Raw genomic sequence first — 22,589 nt, 5'->3', positions numbered from 1 at the left:
GATACCAACTTGATCCGTAGTTGAATGTTAGTTTTTTTGTGCTAATTTCAACTTCAGATTAAAAACAAATGCTTGTCAATTGCTTCATGTGCATAGGTTTTCTTAAGTGTTTGTGAATCAAAACAGGAAAATCCATGTCAAGTTTTATGTTAGAATCATGAGCAGAATGGCATGAAAAACAAGTGTTGAACAACAACAAGTAAATGAACAACAAACCATCAATAAAAACACTTAACACAATGTTTTGATAAAGGAGTTCACCCCTCCTATGCTATATGTCCTTGGTCTAGCTTCCATGGCATGGGCCTCTATATTTGCTAAAAATGGCAAAAAGTACAGTTTAAAATTCTCTACAGCTCCTGAAAACTGCTTTAATGGACTCAAAGCATCCAAAAACCCCTAAGATGACTCTCCAAACTCTGCAAATGGACTACATTTTTCCTGGGCTTGACCTCCTCTCCTAGTGGCCCGAGGCTTCCTTAAACTTCAATGTGGAAAAATCACATACAAAAGTGCCCCATTGCCTCTGAAACCTATTCCATTGTGTTTAGAATGTCGAAATCATATAGGAACACCTTTTTTTTATCTCCATTTTGTCTAATTTTCCCCTAGTTATGAGAAACTATTTTCTCCTAGAAATCCTCCACTAAAACTAGAGGAACTCCAGTTAAGGCTACCAAATATGGAGGTAGGCCCGAAAATGGTGGAATTTGCCAAAAATCCCACCAACCATAATTGTGGATTAAATAAAGTTTTAATAGGATTACTTAATCACTAATCTATGATTAGCACTAAACCTACGCAGTTAGTGCTAACCGTAAGCCAAACCGTTGGCAGTCTCTATAATGGTGGTCACATGTTGTGGCTTTAACTGTTACGGGTTCATGGTTATGTTGGCCGACAGTTCCCAAACCATTAGCCTGATTTTTTTCCGTGGAGTGCTTACATGTGGCATTAACCACAATGGTTATGGTTTGCGTAGCCGTCGGTTGATAATCGTTTGTTGTTACCACTGGTGTGTTCACATGGGGAGGGCTGGCCCGCGAGCTGGCCCTCCCTAACTGCCAACTCCAAAACTATCATACCATAAGTTTATGCGGTCATCCATAGTGGTTAAGAACTAATGTGTAGTGGAGTTGGTAAGAGATTTGGTTGCGGAGGGGAAGTCATGGGGTCGAACCTCGGTGCCTCCATAAAATTTTATCACCCCAACGCAGGGGCACGTGGCAGCCTTTGGGCTTGCCACGTGCCGCCTTCCCATTGGTCCAACTCAACCACAATTGCACAATAAAAAGATGCCACTGTAGGTTTTAACCATGTACAGAAATTACCTGCATAAGAATTCTAAAACACAGAAAATAAACAATGCGAGAGAATAACACATAAAATACATATACATAGAGATTTTCCCCTGGATCCCAAAACTAGGACTACCAGCTTGATTTTTCATTATGTTCCTTTCAATGTTACAATACATATTTATACATGCAGAAGCATCCAACCATGTGCGAAAAATCATGCACAAAACCATAGGTAGGTTCGCCCAACCTAATATAAAATTTTCCGGGGCGCTACTCCATACCCCATAGAGGGGGTTACCTACACCCCTCAAACCTCCTGTGACTCTCCCCGCTATGCAATTGATGCAATGAAGGGGGGGCTCCGCCCCCCTTCTAACCCCCCGGTTAACTACGTGGGCTAGTCGTGGAAAGAATATAACACAACCGAACATTCTCCCACTTGTTGTTTTCTTTCCACAATGGGCCACAAGAGAGATTAGTCATTTATCCAGCCCTACAACGTCATTGTTTCTCTACACCAAGAGAAATTCTCAGAGCTCACAGATTTTGTCAATGCATCTGTAGTATTCTTCAAAGTGTCCACCTTTACAAGCAACACATTTTTGTCTTCTATCATATCCCTCACAAAGTGATACTGAACATCAATGTGCTTTGTCTTTGAATGATATGTAGGGTTCTTTGCCAAGAAAATTGCACTTTGGCTATCACAGTCTATCCATATAGCTCCCTGTACTAACCCCATACTTGAACACAATCTCAACAACCAAACTGCTTCCTTGCTTGCATGAGTGGCTGCCATGTATTTTGCCTCTGTAGTTGATAGTGCGACCATAGATTTTTTCTTACTCATCCAACTGACCACACCTCCAAATAGGTTAAACACATACCCACTTGTAGATCTTCTCTGATCCAGATCTCCAACCCAGTCTGCATCAACAAAGCCACGAATATCCAACACTCTGTCCAATCCTAGTCTTCCTTGGTAGCACAAACCATAATCACTAGTGCTATGCAAATACTTGAAAACCCGCTTCGCTGCTATCTAGTGCTCCTTCCCTAGTTTTGACATAAACCTGCTCAATACTCCCACTGCATGTCAAATGTCTGGTCTAGTACAAACCATCACATACATCAGGCTACTGACTGCACTTGCATATGGAACAGGGGACCTGTCCTCTTCCTCTTGTGTCTTGGGACACTGTTCAACAAATAACTTTACACCTACAAGAATAGGAACCTTCACCGATTTACTATCTTGCATATTAAACCTCTGCAATATTGTCTCGACATACTTCCTTTGGTTTAACCAGAGCTTCCTCTTTGTCCGATCTCTTTTAATTTCCATCCCCAAAATATAGTTTGCAGCACCAAGATCTTTCATGTCAAATTTGGAGGACAAATGGGTCTTCAAATCCAGGATAATTTCTTTGTCATTTCCAACCAGCGACCTATCATCCACATACAGGATCAGATAAATAACACGGCCACCAATTAATTTAAAATACATATAGTGATCTACTTTGCTTCTGGTGAAGCCAAGTCCTTGTATAAATGTATCAAATTTCTGATACCACATCCTTGGTGACTGTTTTAACCCATACAGAGACTTCATTAACTTGCATACCAGTTCTTTCTTACTCTTCACCGAAAAGCCTTTAGGTTGCTTCATGTATATCTCCTCTTCCAGATCCCCGTGAAGAAATGATGTCTTCACATCCATCTGTTCTACCTCAAAATCAAAAGCAACAACAATAGATAAACGTAATTTAATAGAAGTTACCTTGGCAACAGGAGAAAAAATATCACCAAAATCAATTCCCAGCACCTGGGAATAACCTTTTGCTACCAACCGAGCTTTGTATTTCTCCACCTTTCCTTCTGCATTTGTCTTCTTCTTGAACACCCATTTGCTGCTAATGGGTTTCCTTCCAGCCGGCAACTCCACTAGATCTCAAGCCTCATTTTTGTGCAAAGATGCCATTTCATCAACCATGGCCTCTTTCCAGAGTTTTCCATCCTATGAATCTACTGCTTCCTTCACAGTTCTAGGATTATCACCAGTAATAGATAAAGCAAATTTTTTCAGAAGTAGATGGACTATACCTTTCTGGCTGCCTTCTTTCTTGAAATGATATTCTCACACCTGGAGTTTGCGGATCTTCATCTTCTGATTCCTCCCCTGTTGTAGAGTCTGATTCTTCCTCCTTTAGCTCAAACTCTATCTTCTCAGGTTCCTTTGGTTGGACTTCATGTTTAATAACATCTTTCACCTCTCTGAACACTACATCTCGGCTGTACACAACATTCCTTGTTACTGGGTTCCAAAGCTTATAACCCTTTAAACCATCCTTATACCCAATAAAGATGCACTTTTTAGATTTACTGTCCAACTTGATTCGTTTCTCCTTTGGAACATGTACATATGCATCACATCCAAATACCCTTAGATGTGAAAGAGAGGTTTTCTTACCAGTCCATACGTCTTGTGGAGTCTTATCTTCCAATGCTGATGAAGGTGATCTATTGACCAGGTAACATGCTGTCTCCACCGCCTCTGCCCAGAATTCTTGTCCTAACCTGGCACCATTGAACATGATTCTTTCCATTTTCATCAATGTCTTGTTCATTCTTTCTACAACTACATTTTTCTGAGGTGTATATGGAGTAGTCTTCTGTTGTGCTATACCACACTTCTTACATAATTCTTCAAATTCCTTACTGTAAAACTCTCCACCGTTATCTGTCCTCAGCACCTTTATCTTCTTCTTTGTCTAGTTTTCCACCAAAGTCTTAAATTCTTTAAACCTGTCAAAGACTTCAGATTTCTTCTTAAGGAAATATATCCATGTATTCCTTAAGAAGTCATCTATAAATGATACATAGTACACTGACTTACCTAGTGATGGAACTTTCACAGTTCCAAACACATCACTGTGCACAAGCTCTAATATCTGTTTCGCCCTCTTACTACCAGAGGGGAAACTCACTCGATTCTACTTCCCCATAAACACAATTTTCACACAAATCAAAATCCATAGAGCTATTACCCATACCTTCTACCATACCTTTACCATGATGTATTCGAAGGCCCTTCTCTCCAATATGTCCAAGCCTTTGATGCCACAACATGGTCTTCTCTCCAGAGGCAACTAGATTTTCTGCTCCACTTTCAGGAACCACAGAACTGTTTCACCCATCAACAACAGTGCTACATCGCAGCTTATATAGAGTTCCAATACGAACTCCCCACATCAATACCAGTGCTCCCCGAATCATCTTGCAGGATTCCTTCTCGAACACTGTTTTTACACCTACATCATCCAGCTTGCTTACAAAAATCATAATTTTGACCAATGCATGAATATGTAGAACACCGGGAAGTGTTCTAAGCCTTCCACCTTGCAACTTCAACTTTACTTTTCCGTGACCAACGATTCTATCCTTCCTATCATCCCCTAAGAAGACATCACCACCATCGTATTTCTCATACTCACAGAACCACTCTCTATGGGGAGTGAAGTGAAAGGATGCACCTGAGTCAATCAACCATGCCTCATGATCTACACGTGTACTTGAAGAAGCCAAGTACACATCCCCACCTTCATCTGAGGTGGTTTTCGCCTCTGTAGAAGGAGCATCATCGAATCCCTTTTATTTGTTAGGAGCTTTAGATTTAAAATCCATTTTGTAGTGCCCTTCCTTTCCGCATTTCCAGCACACCACCTTTATAGGTTTTCCTGGAGATTTAGATCTCCCACTCGATGACTTATTTTTGTTTTTGTTCTGGGACTGTCCTCGTACAAACAAGGCATCACCATTCTGGCTCTCCATATTTTTCTGTCTCATCTCCTCCGTTAGCAAGGATGAGACTATTTTATCAAACTGCAAGGCAGTTGCATTTCTACCTATTGCAATAACCAGACTATCCCATGAATCTGGTAGAGAACACAACAAACTAATGTACATATCTTCATCTGAAATTTTCATATCAACAGATGATAACTAACTTATCACAGTATTAAACGCATTCAGATGCTCTGTCATCGAGTCTCCATCTTTCATCCTCAGGTTATACAGATTTTTCTGTAGGAATAGTTTATTCACCAGAGACTTAGATTGGTACAAAGTCCCTAACTTGTCCCACAAAGCCTTCGTCGTAGCTTCCCCTGATACATTCAGCAATACTGAATCTGAGACACACAATCATATTGTGCTCTTTGCCTTTTGATCCAACTTCTTCCATTCTTCATCAGACACTCCCTTTGGTTTAGTACCTGGATCTACCACGATCCATTGATCTTTATCCACCAACAGATCCTCCATCTTGAGTTTCCACAACTCAAAACTCTGACCATTAAATTTCTCAATCTCTATCTTTCCACTGCTCGCCATCTTCTTTCACTTCCAGAATCGATCTCGCAGATCTCCCACTGAACAAGGTCTACCACAGGCCCGAGCGAAACCCCTCAGCAACAGAGGCGTCCCCTTGAAGCCAAAACAACTTTGATACCAAATGTAGGTTTTAACCATGTAAAAATTACTTGCATACGAATTCTAAAACACAGAAAATAAACAATGTGAGAGAATAACACATAAAACACATATAAACAGAGATTTTCCCTTGGATCCCAAAACCGATACTACCAGCTTGATTTTTCATTATGTTCCTTTCAATGTTACAATATATATTTATACATGCCGAAGAATCCAATACCATGGACTAAAAACCATCGTGTCCAAAACCATGGATTAAAAACCATCACGTCCACAACCGTGTGCGAAAAATCATGCACAAAACCATAGGTAGGTCTGCCCAACCTAATATAGGGTCCAAAAACAAAAATTTTGGGACACTGCCCCGGACCCCATAGAGTGGGGTTACTTGCACCCCCAAACCCCTTGTGACTCCCCCCGCTATGCAATCGGCACAACGAAGGGGGGGCTTTGCCCCCCTTCTAACCCCCTGGTTAACTACATGGGCTAGTCGTGGAAAGAATATAACACAACCCAACAACCACTTGGCACAATATGACTCGTCCACCTGTATGAGAATATTCCATGAAATATTCCAAAGAATATTCTCCTTGCTGACTGGGCTAAACGAATGCCCAGTGAGTATCCCAGTCAACTTTTACCAAAATTTTGCCTGTTTGGTGAAATGGTCAGTAGGCTCTAACATCATCATACGAACTCCGTTTTGAAAAAAACAAGTTGTGTTGGGATCGCATCACCAAGATGAACATGGTCATTTAGGTTTCGAGAAATTTCGAACACTTTTATTTTTGAGCTAATTCTTGCCCCTAATCGAGATTCTAATCACCTTGGTAGGGTTAGAAGTGCGCACCGAGGAGAAATGAGCAAGAATAACAGCTGAGGTGATAGAGATTCTTCCCAATAGTTGGCAATAAATTCCTTGTCTTGAGTTGATGTCATCTTCGGGGTCTCAGACCTCGGGGTGGTTGTGAAATGCAAGTTTTTGCTTGGACAATACTCATAGGGTTTTCCATGAGGTTTTACTTGGACGTAATGCACACCATGTAACTATTTTTCATTTGTTCTAATAAAATCACATATCTTTTGTAGGTATGAAGGGCAACATCAAAGTTATACTCATACACATCGTTTGCAATGACTAGTTGTTGCCCAAACATGGTAAAACTAAATTGTAGAGAGCCAATTCAAATTAATGAAGAACTAAAGTGTTATTTCATAAATATGGTTCAACATGGAATCTTTGAGAAAACCATGACATATGGATACTGATGAGCCCCAAAAATGGATAATTATATGGGCTCATTCAGCCTCCTAATTCGACTTAATCCACCATTCTCATTAGTTTATTGCATGTTTTTTATTATATTTATGCTAATAGAGTGAATTGGGTTAGTCATTATGCCAACAAGTCTAATGGGTGCTTTGTGCAGTTTTTTGGTCAATTTTGAGACAAAATCAAAGGTTTTAATGAGCACTTGGCAGCCAAATTCGTGGAAGAACAAGGGAGAGGATTTATAGGAAGGTTTCCCCTTTATTTATGGGCCCTTACCTCAAACTCTCCACCATCAGCTCGGAGTTCAAGGGCCACCAAATCGATTATCACAAGGGCAGCCGAGCAAGGGCTAATAAAGGTGTTGTTAACCACAAGTTTTGGCAGCTGAGTTCCTAAAGTTTAGGAGGGCTGTTGGGGTCCTCAATTTGTATAAATAAGAAGGCTTAGGGCCTCATTTTAGTTAGTCACTTTGTAGGCAGAAGTTAGCTAGTTTGTAGTTCGATTTTAGTCATTTTTTAGGCAGTAGGTTAGCTTTGCATTTCAGCACATTTTCAAGATTTTCCTTGTGGACAGTTTTTGTTGTAACTATTATTTCTTGAGCAATAAAGATGAATCCAGCTTTGCACCAACTCTAATCTTCCTTAGGAAGCTGTAGCTCTTGGGGTTGGGCCCAACCCAAGTGCCGAGTACCTCCTTTGTTTACTTTTATGTGTTTTTGCTGCATTCTTAGAATAAAATCTGCTATTTAGATTTAAATATTGTTTTGTTGTTTAGGTTGCTTTTGATGATTAAAAAGGATTTTCATGTTTAGATTGATTTGGATAGGTTAATAACAGAGAAGATCTTCAGAAAAAGGCTGTTAAGCACCTCTGTACCTCTCCCTCAGTGGGACCATGAGTTGGGACCAAGGTGTCCTTGCTGCCACCAAAAACACTATTTTTTCTTCATCATGCAATTATTAGTGTTAGATTCTCATTTGCAGAAGTTGATACCAGTTGTGATTACATGCTCAGGTTCATGATTGCTTAGTTTGCATAGCTACTTCACATGATTTCGTTGCAAGTAAACTGTTGTTCATTTTCTTTGCTGTTATTTAGGACAGATTAGGTTAAAGTAGCTAGGTCCTTGATTTTCCGAGTCTTCGTTGGTTTAGTTGAAGAAACAACTTGCAGAGCACCCGTACCACTTCTCTATCTGCCCATACTCCATCAATCCCATCTGCTCCATCCCCTAACGCGGATTCTTACCTCACGTTTGCCATTTTCTCACATAACCCTAATTTTTGTGCAACATTGCTTCACTCCTCCTTGAACAAATCCAGCCATCTTCATCTCTCCTCAGCTCCATCCACCAATTCTTGGACCCCCTCACACCCTTATCCTACCTCCATACTCACTCCACCTTTCTCTCTCCATCCACCCTCCAAAATGCCATTTCTGAATATCCTGTAGAACCCTTGCAGACTTCCTCTAGAAGCTCACGAACGCAGTTCTTGATAGCCAAACTTTGTGAAACTCTCTGGAAGGGTGCTATGGACCGCTTAGGCCCTCTTTGGACCTTCCCAACCGTCTGCAAGCATTCCCTCTCCCCAAACCACCTCTGCACAGTCAAAACAGTCAAAGCACATGCATGATAATTCTGACAACTTATTCAAAAGTACAAAAAGATGTTTCTTTCAGATGTTATTGTAGAAGTAGCTTAGACACATGCATTTTACCTTCCTAGAAGTCAATGGAATCTCTTTTAGTAGCTTGCATCCTCTTTCTTGCATCAGTAGGGCTAGCTGGTAAAACTGGGGTTTGCTAGGGTTTGCATTTCCTTTCCGCTTTTCGCTTCTTTCTGCAAGTAGATTAGCCTCCTTTGAGTTAGCTTTCATCCATCAGTTAAAAAGCTTCTTCTAAGAGCTCATAGAAGTTGGCTTAAGCTCCTAGCGGACTTATGTCAGCTGACCAAGTGAAAGCCGCGGCAAGAGCTAGTACTTGTGCATACAGCACCGTCGCTTCCAAGTTTGTTACGAACTACCGGGTTGATAAAATTAAAGAAGGGAGTCCCAGGAGTTGCAGCATTATTGCTGCAATACTGGAGCCCACCATCTTTTTGGCGCCGTTGCCGGGGAAGCGTTAGAGTATTAGTGATTGTTGCTTTTCTTCTATTTTCTACTACAACCTTCTGCTAAGTAGTTTATTTCATTTCCATCCTGCAATTTCATTTCCGCAAAAGTAGATTAGACATTTCCTGCTTTCATAGATTAGCATTTCAATTCCGCAATTTCAATTCTGCAAGCATAGATTAACATTTCATTTCCGCAATTTCAATTATGCAAGCATAGACTAGCATTTCATTCCTGCAATTTCATTTGAGAAAAATAGATTAGTCCTTTCCTGCTTTCATTTCAATTCTGCATTTTCATTTCAGCAAGATAGTTAGTTGCAGTTCAATCTATTTTAGTTTTGTAGGTACAAGCAGAAAAAAGAAAAAATCAACCAAAAAGATTTCCTTTCATGCCTTGTAGGAGTAGAGATAATTCAGAAAAATGATTGCACAACACCCCCACTGCTTCACACAGCCAACCTTCTCTCTTCTTCGATGGCTGTGATTAAAGAACCCTTAGGTGGACAGCAAGACATATTTGAAGAACCTCAAGGGAAGAAGAAGATTAAAACATTCCTCTGGAGCAAATGGCTACAAGTAGAAATGTTGGGAGCAGTACCTTATCCAAAACAAATTTGCAAATCAAATGGAAGATTTCAAGAGTGATATGAGGCCGTTTCTTGCCATGCAACTGGATACCTTGAGGATCCAAAGGAAGCAAGAGGAAGCCAAGATGGATTTGGCCATCTTTTGTCCCACGTGCACTAGAAAGCATCCTAGGAATGAATGTTCATTTCAATCCATAGAAGTGTGTTTTGTCTGTGAAAAAGACCATCCTGCAAATCAGTGCCCTTCCTTACCCAGAATCAAAGCTGCATATCAGAGGGAAAAAGGAGCCACTGAACCACTCTATTATCTAAACCAAAGGAGGCCACATGGACCCATACCTTACCAGTAGGGAATTCAAGGGACATCCCAGGCCTATTACGACCCCTATTCTGCCACTTCCATGCCTTCTTGGGGTCCCCCTGCTCATCCTTCCTGGTCCACACCCCCTCCTTGGTTGGATCCATCTCCATATTATGCCCAACCAGATGCTCATTCATTTCACTCTTATGCTCAGCCACAACCTCAGTGGAATGCACCTCATCAAGGGTGGAGGCCCCAGTACAACTCTCCTCCCACTCCTTTGCCTCCACCACCTGCTCAACCGCAACCATCGCCTCCTCCTCCACCAAGGCAGCCCCAAATGCCTTCCCAACCACAACCCCATCCACATCCATCTCAAAGATACACCCCCACTCAACTACCCATACCACCATTTCCAAACCCGCACATTGAAATAGCTCAACCCAATTGCAAAGCTGAGGCACAACATGTCCAAATGACTCCTCTTGAGCTCAATGATATTCACCATAGCTCAGGAAGAGTATTGCAAAAAAGAGACTATATTGAAATCATTGAAGGACCACATCCAGCAAAAGAAGATTCAAAAGAAAAGATCAAAGAACCAGGGGCTGCACTTGATGAAGAGAAGGCATCAAAATCAGAGATCGAGAGAGTTCCCTCATGGTTACCATCAAATCTTCCCTGTATTCAAGAGAAAAATCTACAAAAAGAGGAACATGAGAAGGTCATGGTAGAAGGTGACATGAAGAATTATCCATATCAGCAAAAGGACCAAGGATATCAGAGCTATATTGAGACATGGTTCCAGATGGTCACTAAGTTGCAGCAGTACTCTCTTCTTCAGCGATGTTTGATCCCTTCAAAGTCAAATCATTTGGTCTCTGAAATCCGGATAGCTATCAAAGCATGCATTTCAAGCTGTCGCATCATTTTGTCTCTAATCTCGATGTGCACATGGCTCCACTAGAAGTATTCTAATACTTGAAAAGAATTTTGTTTTTCAAGTAGGGTAGGGTAGGAAAAAAGAAAAAAAAAGAAAAAAGAAAAAATGAAAATAAGATGAAAATAAAAATCTAAGGTGAAAACCTCCTCGGAGGCGCCTTAGATTGGCTCATTGATTGAAAACCTCCATGAGGCAGTCAATGGGTTGGAAAGAAGAAAAAAGAAAAAATAAGATCCCTGGGTGAAAACCTCCCTTGGAGGCACCCAGGGCAGGTAATTAGGGTGAAAACCTCCATGAGGCGCCCTAGTTGTTTTCAAAAAAAAGAGAGGAAGAAAAAAAGAAGAAAAATAAACCTAATTTCTATTGAGTAATTGCAGGTTGCAAGAAGGACATTGCAGGTCAGAAGGATCGCTCAAGACAAAGACAGAGGAAGTTATGTGCCTTCTACAGGAAGTTATGTGTCTTCTACAGGAAGTTTTGTGTCTTCTACAGGAAGCCTACAAACAAGCCAAAATTGATCTCTGAAGAGGACCAGAAGGCTAGGAATATGTCCATGAGGCTTGCAAGCATCCATGTTTTCATCCCTCACCCTTCTCCATCATTTTTTCCATCTCATTGTGCTTCTTTCCTAAAAACTGCGTGTTCTATAGGAAGTTCCTGTAGAAATTACAGGATTTCTACAGGAAGCTAGAAATGGATTTCAAAAACGCAATTTGGCGAACCTAATAGCTTCCTCATGGGTTCATAAGTCCTCCTACAATCCTCAAACCTCTCTCCCATCAATTCCATGCCTGCATCACAGCCCAAGCTCATTTTTTCTTACCATGCAAAAAACTGCAGAATGATTGGAAGCAAGAATACATAGTGCTGATTTTTTTTTTCCCTAGCTTGAAAACCGTGCATCCATTTGCAAAACTATTACATGGGGGGTTGTATAGGGATGATGGCAACATGCCCAAGAAATTTCAGCCAATTCTAGTGCACGGTTTCCAAGAAATCAGCCCCTATCACCTTCAGCCATTTTTGCATTTTCTCCATATCCATGCATCCGTTTCAAAACCTGTTTCATGGGGAGATGCATATGGGTGATAGTAACCTACCCAAGCAGTTTTAGTCGATTCCAATGCACGGTTTCCGAGAAATTGATCTTTGTAATCTTCAGCCATTTTCCGTTTTTCTCAAAATCTTTGCATCCATTTATCACAATTTTGCTATTGGAAGTGCATAATGATGATAGGAACATGCTCAAAAAGTTTTAGATCGATTCGGTCTATCGTTCAGGAGCAATGGAGAAAATAAGTCGTTGCCTTGTAAAAATTCAACATCAGCAGCTTGAGGGTGCAAGTCTGAACGTGGAAACAAATTCCTACAGCTTAGATCCGGCCAGAGGACACCTGCACAAGGAAAACAACCATGAATCAGTAACCAAGCCATCATACAACCACAGAAACAAATGCATGCAACAAATGAAAGGCCACAACACGTCACAGCAACCATGCTCGACTTCCAGGTACGTGACTAAACTCGTTCCTCTGATTGCATGAATGTAATTTAAGAACTGCATGAATGAATGAAATGGTGGGATTCAGCCAGAAAGCTAGCCAGTTCGATTGCACTCATCCGGGGATCACCTGCGCACGTGTGTAGTCATTCATGGGAAATTAAAAAAAAAAAAAAAAAACATACAGTGGTAGAGTTTTTGAATGCCAGCGCAACTAATGGTGAGGGATTCCAGGCAGAAAACATCCAGTCTCATGATGACACTGCAGTCTGCATGTGGCCACGTACACCTGGCCACCTCATCTTCTCACGCGAATCACGCCGCAATTAAAAAATGCTTAGTTGAAACCACCTGTTGTTCATGTGCACTTGCAACATCCTCAACTGAAGTATGCATCCTTCGCTGCCAAAAAAAGATTAACTAGTCATCCTCCACCGGTTTTTCTACCTGTCTTTGAGATTCTGTTACATATCGGGCTTGCTCAGAGGTGCAGTGGCATTCTACAGGAACCGGGGGGGTCTTCTACAGGAAGTACAGTACAGCCTTCCAGAGCAGGGAAGCCTGGACTTTTCCACGTCGAATTTGGAGCTTGAAAAGAGGTAGAATCAGGAAACTACTCTACATATGATATATTTATATAAGGTGGAGGATTAAAAACACAATATTGGGTTGAAAGAAAGGAAAGTGAAGCTTAAAAGACTACTTGTGTGTTTTTTTCCTTCTTTGGGTTATACACGGTCTCTCCGTTTTCCTACTCTGCATCCAAAATATGCCTTTTTCTTTCTCACATTCTTTTGAAAAAGGATGCAACCATAGAAGCCAACCTATGAGAAACCAAATTTGCAAGAATGTCCACTTTCTGAAGCAAAACCTTATGTTATAAATATTCTCAGTTCTGTCAAAGGTATTGATTTTTCTCAAAAACTGAGAAGCAAATTCAAGTTGGACACAGTTCGAAGAAAAAATGGCAAATTGATGTTGTGAAAAAGAACATGAGAAATTCCTGACTCCGGAAGGACAAACCTCAGCCATTTCTCTATTTCTGGTTTTGAAATTTTGTTTCCTCCCTCCTCACCTGAACATTTCCAGTAGTCACCACACATCATGATAGGGAGATTTTTATAAATATGGCAGGGAAAGATGAGGAGGAAATAGAAAAAGAGGAAAAGACCAAAATGGAGAAAGAAGAACTTGAAACAAAGGAGGAAATAAAAAATAAGATGAGAAGAAAGCCAAAACAGAGCATGAGGAAGCAAGCTAACAGAGGCAGAGAAGACAAAAGAAGAGAAAAAAGGAGGAAGCGACACACCATAAGATATCAGTGACAGCAGACCGAAACGGTTTCTACAGGAAGCACGAAAATAGTTGAAACAGTTTCTACAGGAAGCATGAGAACAGAACATCAAAAGGAGAAATCACCTGAAATTGTAGCCAGGGAGGCAACAGCTATGCTGGCTGCCTTAAGCACATCTCCAAAGAAAAAAGGGAAGTGAAAAAGGGAGCCTTCCATGTATTTAAAGGCAAAAAGGAGCACACGGATAAAAGTGGGCAGACCCAAACCACAGTCAAAAGAGCCAAAGACTATTAAGGATGCCACAACTAAACAAAAGGAGGAGTCTCATTCAAAGATAACCATCACCTATGAATGAGGAAGCCAAAAACCTTCAGTGGGAGAGAGAGGATTCAGATGATGGACTCAAAGACAACTTTATAGGAAGCTGAGACAGTTCTACAGGAACCTGAGAATTCTCTATAGGAAACTCGGGCTAAGCTAAGAGAGACCGAGAAATTGGAGAAAAAAGGGGGCCAAACAATCACTGGAAGAAGGGAAGACAAGGAAACATTTGATGAACAGCAAAGAGAGGACAAGTTGTAGGCTAAGGTTGAGGCTTTAACAAAACTGCTACAGGAAAAGGAGCACAGGCAGTGGGAAGAAGCAGAGAGAAAAGCATGGTTTCATGACCGAGAAGAGGACATCACTTCAGAAGCTTGGCATGACAGGGAGGCCACCAGGGCCATCAAAGCTGAGGAGATAGATTAGTTGCTCAAAGGATGAGTAACACTTTCAGTAGGGGGGTGATGATGAGCCCCAAAAATGGATAATTATATGGGATCATTCAGCCTCCTAATTCGACTTAATCCACCATTCTCATTAGTTTATTGCATGTTTTTTATTATATTTATGCTAATAGAGTGAATTGGGTTAGTCATTATGCCAACAAGTCTAATGGGTGCTTTGTGCAGTTTTTTGGTCAATTTTGAGACAAAATCAAAGGTTTTAATGAGCACTTGGCAGCCAAATTCGTGGAAGAACAAGGGAGAGGATTTGTAGGAAGGTGTCCCCTTAATTTATGGGCCCTTACCTCGAATTCTCCACCATCAGCTCGGAGTTCAAGGGCCACCAAATCGATTATCACAAGGGCAGCCGAGCAAGGGCTAGTAAAGGTGTTGTTAACTACAAGTTTTGGTAGCCGAGTTCCTAAAGTTTAGGAGGGCTGTTGGGGTCCTCAATTTGTATAAATAAGAAGGCTTAGGGCCTCATTTCAGTTAGTCACTTTGTAGGCAGAAGTTAGCTAGTTTGTAGTTCGATTTTAGTCATTTTTTAGGCAGTAGGTTAGCTTTGCATTTCAGCACATTTTCAAGCTTTTCCTTGTGGACAGTTTTTGATGTAACTATTATTTCTTGAGCAATAAAGATGAATCCAGCTTTGCACCAGCTCTAATCTTCCTTAGGAGGCTGTAGCTCTTGGGGTTGGGCCCAACCCAAGTGCCCAGTACCTCCTTTGTTTACTTTTATGTGTTTTTGTTGCATTCTTAGAATAAAATCTGTTATTTAGATTCAAATCTTGTTTTGTTGTTTAGGTTTCGTTTGATGATTAAAAAGGATTTTCATGTTCAGATTGATTTAGATAGGTTAATAACAGAGAATATCTTCAGAAAAACGCTGTCAAGCACCTCTGATCTCACCTCTCCCTCAGTGGGACCATGAGCTGGGACCAAGGTGTCCTTGCTGCCACCAAAAACACTGTTTTTGCTTCATCATGCAATTATTAATGTTAGATTCTCATTTGCAGAAGTTGAAACCAGTTGTGATTACATGCCCAAGTTTATGATTGCTTAGTTTGCATAGCTACTTCACATGATTTCGTTGCAAGTAAACTGCTGTTCATTTTCTTTGCTGTTATTTATGACAGATTAGGTTAAAGTAGCTAGGTCCTTGATTTTCTGAGTCTTCGTTGGTTCAGTTGAAGAAACAACTTGCAGAGAACCCGTACCACTTCTCTATCTGCCCATACTCCATCAATCCCATCTGCTCCATCCCCTAATGCGGATTCTTGCCTCACGTTTGCCATTTGCTCACATAACCCTAATTTTTGTGCAACATTGCTTCACTCCTCCTTGAACAAATCCAGCCATCTTCATCTCTCCTCACCTCCATCCACCAAGTCCTGGACCCCCTCACACCCTTATCCTACCTCCATACTCACTCCTTCACCTTTCTCTCTCCATCCACCCTCCAAAATGCCATTTTTGAACATCCTATAGAAAATACAGAACATCCTGTAGAACCCCTACAGACTTCCTGTAGAAGCTCACGAACGTGGTTTCTTGATAGCCAAACTTTGTGAAAGTCTCTGGAAGGGTGCTAGGGACCCCTTAGGCCCTCTTTGGACCTTCCCAACTATCTGCAAGCATTCCCTCTCACCAAACCACCTCTCAACAGTCAAAGCACATGCATGATAATTCTGACAACTTATTCAAAAATACAAAAAGATGTTTCTTTTCAGATGTTACTGTAGAAGTAGCTTAGACACATGAATTTTACCTTCCTAGAAGTCAATGGCATCTCTTTCAGTAGCTTTCATCCTCTTTCTTGCATCAGTAGGGCTAGTTGGTAAAACTAGGGTTTGCTAGGTTTTGTATTTCCTTTCCGCTTCTCGCTTCTTTCTGCAAGTAGATTAGCCTCCTTTGAGTTAGCTTTCATCCATCAGTTAAAAAGCTTCTTCTAAGAGCTCATAGAAGTTGGCTTAAGCTCCTAGCGGACTTGTGCCAGCTGACCAAGTGACAGCCGCGGAAAGAGCTAGTACTTGTGCATACAGCACCGTCACTTCCAAGTTTGTTACGAACTACCGGATTGATAAAATTAAAGAAGGGAGTCCCAGGAGTTGCAGCATTATTGCTGCAATACTGGAGCCCACCATATACATCAATTGATTCGAGATGAGCCTTTCCTACTAGATAGAAAAGTTATATTTACATCCAACCTACTTCAGGAATATCAGAAATTTTTAAATAGAGTATAATGACATATAAAATGCAATGGGATTTCTTTCCTATAATAAAGGGTTTCACTTTGAATGCATGTATAAATTTCTTGTAAGATATAGTTAGAGTCATCCCTCTACATTAATGAAAGAGGACATCAGGCATATCAACCTGAACCAAATGTTGATCAACTGAAAATTCATATCTTTGACATACTTAGAACATTGTGTTCAAATTGGATTGTGAACTAGTATTCTCTTGGTATGCAATGTTGCATATGTTGCTAACTATGCTTCCAAATAAAAGGGAAGATCAAAGAGTTCTTACCATATGTCAAGTATATTAACATAAGCATCAAATCCACTTAACCTCGTCACATATTTCCTTTAAGCATTTACATTTAGAAGCAATTATTGATCGAGAGATAACAACCTAAGATATATATATATATATATATATATATATATATATATATATATATATATATATATATATATATATATATATATATATATATATATATATATATATGCAAAAATCACCCCTTCTCACATGTCGCCAAATATTCACCAAGATAAATGGTGTTTGTAGAATATTTCATTGAATATCCCATGACCCATAAGACTTTTTGTTTAGATCTGGTTTCATCACTACCTATTTGAAACACCCTTCATTTTTTAATCCTCAAAAAATGATAGACTTATAGCTAGTGCATACAATTTGAAAATATGTAGAGGAGAACTATACTAGTAAGCGTCAATGTATGAGCCCACAAGGAGCAACAAAATTGGCAATCATTGTGCTATAAAGTAATGTATAAAATCATGTGATTCAAGCCGACAAAAAAATAATTATCTATGTATGGCCACATTTTTATGATAATCTAAATAAAGATTCAAGTTCCTTTGATGACTTTTGTTGAAATGGGATGCTTCTGTAGAAACCATTTCATTGATTCACTATAGTCACAGGGAATTCAAAAGAATCCATTGTGAAAAACTAAGAGAGCATGCAAGATGATTATAGTCAATGCATGTTGATCAAATGCATTCTTCCACTCCTAATGGATCATTGTTTGAGGATGCGGATGACTATAAAAATATACATCCCAAGATGGAGATGAATGGATGCGAAAATTATTAATATTGGTCTACAATGACAATATCTATAAGTTAATGAGATTGGGATGCTTGGATTTTGAGAGTTCAACACCACATATGTGCAACCATCTCAATGTATTAGAAGCTACATTGGATACCATGTACATTTATTGATAGTAATGGGATAATCCATATATGTAGGAGAAAATTCAAGAAGGTCTATATGGACAACCCTTATTATTGTGATCAACTTGGAAATAATATTCTATTAAAAGGGTAATGATACATTGAATATGCCTATGCAATATGTTTTTAAACATTTGGAATGCCACTTCAACAATAGAACATTTAGACATCTTTCATCTAAGACTAATAGATTCATATGCATAGAATGTAATGTTTGACACATCAATACCTTTTTTGTAACAATAAATATACTTGTTCTTCTTACAATTGTAACAAAAACATGTTCTCATCATTGAATATGAAAATTAGAGGCAATATAATTTAATTCCTTTGTTGCAGATAAGCACAATAAGAAGATGGTGACTAATTGTAAACCAAATATCAATATGTGTACATAGAGTTCTATGTGTGGCCATGTAGACTGCATACACATATGTAACACCTTGTGAAGTTGTCAACATATGTTGTTGTGACATTAGATACTTACACTAACACTTAAAGGAACTAAACCAAACAAAAAAAATTACCAATTCCACTCATAATATTGGTCAATGAGACAGATTTATCTTGAAATGACTTCAACATTAATTATACTTAAATCTTAATAATTAATATTAATAAAATTAACCATTTATATTGAACATATTGAAAATCAAAGTTTAACCTTCATCAAAATATCACATATATTTTTTAATTTTTTTTATATAAATCAAAAATAATAAAAATAAGTCATTTAAAAAAAAATATAAAATACACATATAATCTTCGTTGCTTGCACAATGAAATTCTTTTAACGTCAAATCACTCTAACCCTAAGCCAACTAAAATTGTGTAGGGCGTGACTTCTTCAATGTTATAGACATAGTCTAATACATAAAAATGAAATTATGCTACTTTAACTAATATGCTTGTAAAATAAGATAACGTACATGTATACTGGTAATATTATCTGATATTTAAACATGATAATGCTATACATGTTGTAAAAAAATACATCTCATTAGAACAATGTATAATTTCATATGTGAAGTACACAATTATGCAAGTTCTACAACCTTAGGAATCTAATACAACGACGCATGCCCTTAAACGTTATCATAACCAATTTAGAGGTTATGGGGGTGGGGTCGACGATACTTAGTAAATCTCATTATCCAAATGTAAGCATAGGGAGAATTGCATTCATCAAATGGTATTAATAATCACTCAGCCATTGCTTTATCAAACATTAAACCCAAGGAACTCTACTTTTGAGTATTTCTTTCTTGCGTTCACCTGCAAAGATAGTGTTGCTATCTGGGCTATACGAATACCCAGTCAGCATCCTAGTCAACTTTTGCCAAAATTTTGTCTGTTTGGTGAAATGGTCAGTGGGTTCTAACATCCTCATACGAAATTCGTTTTGAGCGAAAGAAGTTGCATTGGGATTGCACCATTGAGACGGACATGGTTGTTTAGGTTTCGAGCGATTCCGAACACTTTTATTTTTGAGCTAATTCTTGCCCCTAATCTAGATTCTGATCACCTTGGTAGGGTTAGAAGTGTGCACCAAGGAGAAATGAGCGAGAATGACAACTGAGGTGATAGAGATTCTTCCCAATAGTTGGCAATAAACCCTGTCTTGAGTTGTTGTCATCTTTGGGGTCTCAGACCTCGGGGTGGTTGTGATGTGCAAGTTTTTACTTGGACAATAATCATAGGGTTTTCCATGACATAACACACACCATGTAACTATTTTTCATTTTTTCTAATAAAATCACATATATTTTGTAGGTATGAAGGGCAACATCAAAGTTATACTCATACACATGGTTTGCAATGACTAGTTGTTGCCCCAAACATGGTAAAACTAAATTGTAGAGACCCAATTCAAACTAATGAAGAACTAAAGTGTTATTTCATAAATATGGTTCAACATGGAATCTTTGAGAAAACCATGACATATGGATACATCAATTGATTTTGGATGAACCTTTCCTACTAGATAGAAAAGTTATATTTACATCCAACCTATTTTAGGAATATCAAAAATTTTGAAATAGAGTATAATGACATATAAAATGCAATGGGATTTCTTTCCTATAAAAAAGGGTTTCACTTTGAATGCATGCATAAATTTCTCGTAAGATATAGTTAGAGTCATCCCTCTACATTGATGAAAGAGGGCATAAGGCATATCAACCTGAACCAAATGTTGATCAACTGAAAATTCATATCTTTTACATACTTAGAACATTGCGTTCAAATTGGATTGTGAACTGGTATTCTCTTGGTATGCAGTGTTGAATACGTTGCTAACTATGCTTCCAAATAAAAGGGAAGATCAAAGAGTTAATGAGATTGGGATGCTTGGATTTTGAGAGTTCAGCACCACATATGTGCAGCGATCTCAATGTATTAGAAGCTACATTGGATACCATGCACATTTATTGATAGTAATGGGATAATCTATATATGTAGGAGCAAATTTAAGAAGGTCTATATGGACAACCCTTATTATTGTGATCAACTTGGAAATAATATTCTATTAAAAGGGTAATGATACATTGAATATGCATATGCAATATGTTTTTAAACATTTGGAATGCCACTTCAACAATAAAACATTTAAACATCTTTCATCTAAGAGTAATAGATTCATATGCATAGAATGTAATGTTTGACACATCAATACCTTTTTTGTAACAATAAATTTACATGTTCTTCTTACAATTGTAACAAAAACATGTTCTCATCATTGAATATGCAAATTAGAGGCAATATAGTTTAATTCCTTTGTTGCAGATAAGCACAATAAGAAGATGGCGACTAATTGTAAACCAAATATCGATATGTGTACATAGAGTTCTATGTGTGGCCATGTAGACTGCATACACATATGTAACACCTTGTGAAGTTGCCAACATATGTTGTTGTGACATTAGATACTTACACTCACGCTTAAAGGAACTAAACCAAACAAAAAAAATTACCAATTCCACTAATAATATTGATCAATGAGACAAATTTATCTTGAAATGACTTCAACATTAATTATACTTAAATCTTAATAATTGATATTAAAAAAATTAACCATTTATATTGAAAATATTGAAAATCAAAATTTAATCTTCCTCAAAATATCACATATATTTTTTAATTTTTTATATAAATTAAAAATAATAAAAATATGTCATTTAAAAAAAATATAAGATACACGGTGCACAACTAAAAGCATGGAAAAGCGTGGAGAGTGTGACCACTCCACCCATATGCCAACTAAAAGTGTGGAGAGTGTGACTTCTTCAATATTATGGACGTAGTCTAATACATAAAAATCACTGAAATTATACTACTTTAACCAATATATTTGTAAAATAAAATAACATACATATATACTGGGAATATTATGTGATATATATACTGGGAATATTATATGATATTTAAACACGATAATGCTCTACATGTTGTAAACAAATACATCTCATTATAACTCATGCCCTTGAAGTTATCATAACCCCATTTAGAGTTATGGGGGTGAGGCCGACTATACTTAGCAAATCTCATTATCCAAATGTAAGCATAGGGAGAATTGCATTCATCAAATGGTATTAATACTCGCTCAGCCACTGCTGTATGAAACATTAAGCCCAAGGAACTCTACTTTTGATTATTCTTTCTTGTGTTCACCTGCAAAGATAGCTGCACTTGAAGGGTATCTATTTTCCCTTCCACTCATATCACATGGCGCCTGCTAACCTAAAACCAACCGATATCCCGGCTCCAACACGAAGATCAGCTCGTCTCTCCAACAAAAGAACGAAAATGACGACCGAAAAATGTGATGCAGAAATAGAAATTAAGCAGCAGAAGGGTCTCCATCAGGTAGCGCCGGCTAAAAGGAAAGCAACAGCTCCAACAGCTCCAACCAGAAGCTCTGTCCGTCTCTCCAACAAAAGAACCAAGATGACAAACGCAAAACTCGATGCCGAAATAGAAATTACGCACGAGAAGGAGGCGGCAAGAACATGGGCCCCCAAAGTTCAGGTACCCCATGACTGCAAAAAAAGGTTAAACGAGCTTACTAGACTCTTGGACTGCAAAACCTTAGGATCCACTCTCAATTTTTTATCACCCACAATAGAGGGAGCCAAAGAAATCGCCGAGCTCAGTAGAGACCTTGGCCACGACATTGGCGGGAAGACCATTGATTGGTTATTGCAACAGGCAGAGCCCGCCATCGCTGCAAGAGTTGGAAGACAAGATGCATCTACGGTTATGACAGGGTACTCTGCAGCGCCACCAATGCACGCCCCTCCATTGGGTACTCCACAGTTTTCACAGAACCAACAAGGGGTCACCTCATTTACTTTTACATCCACAGGTGGACTAGGAACAGGCAATACTGCATGGTACTCTTCAAATCTTTATCCTCCAGCTTTCAAACCCACAACCATGCGAAGCAGCACAGGACCTGTAGGCTGTGACAACGCATCGTTCAGAGGTACCCTTTCCTAGTGCTTATTTTAATGGATTTTCTGGTGGCA

The sequence above is a fragment of the Pinus tabuliformis genome, chromosome Q, assembly GCF_031772625.1.
Source record: "Pinus tabuliformis cultivar Carrire ecotype Pingquan chromosome Q, CPIR1, whole genome shotgun sequence".
Classification (NCBI taxonomy): Eukaryota; Viridiplantae; Streptophyta; class Pinopsida; order Pinales; family Pinaceae; genus Pinus; species Pinus tabuliformis.
Note: the sequence above shows the minus strand (reverse complement) of the source record.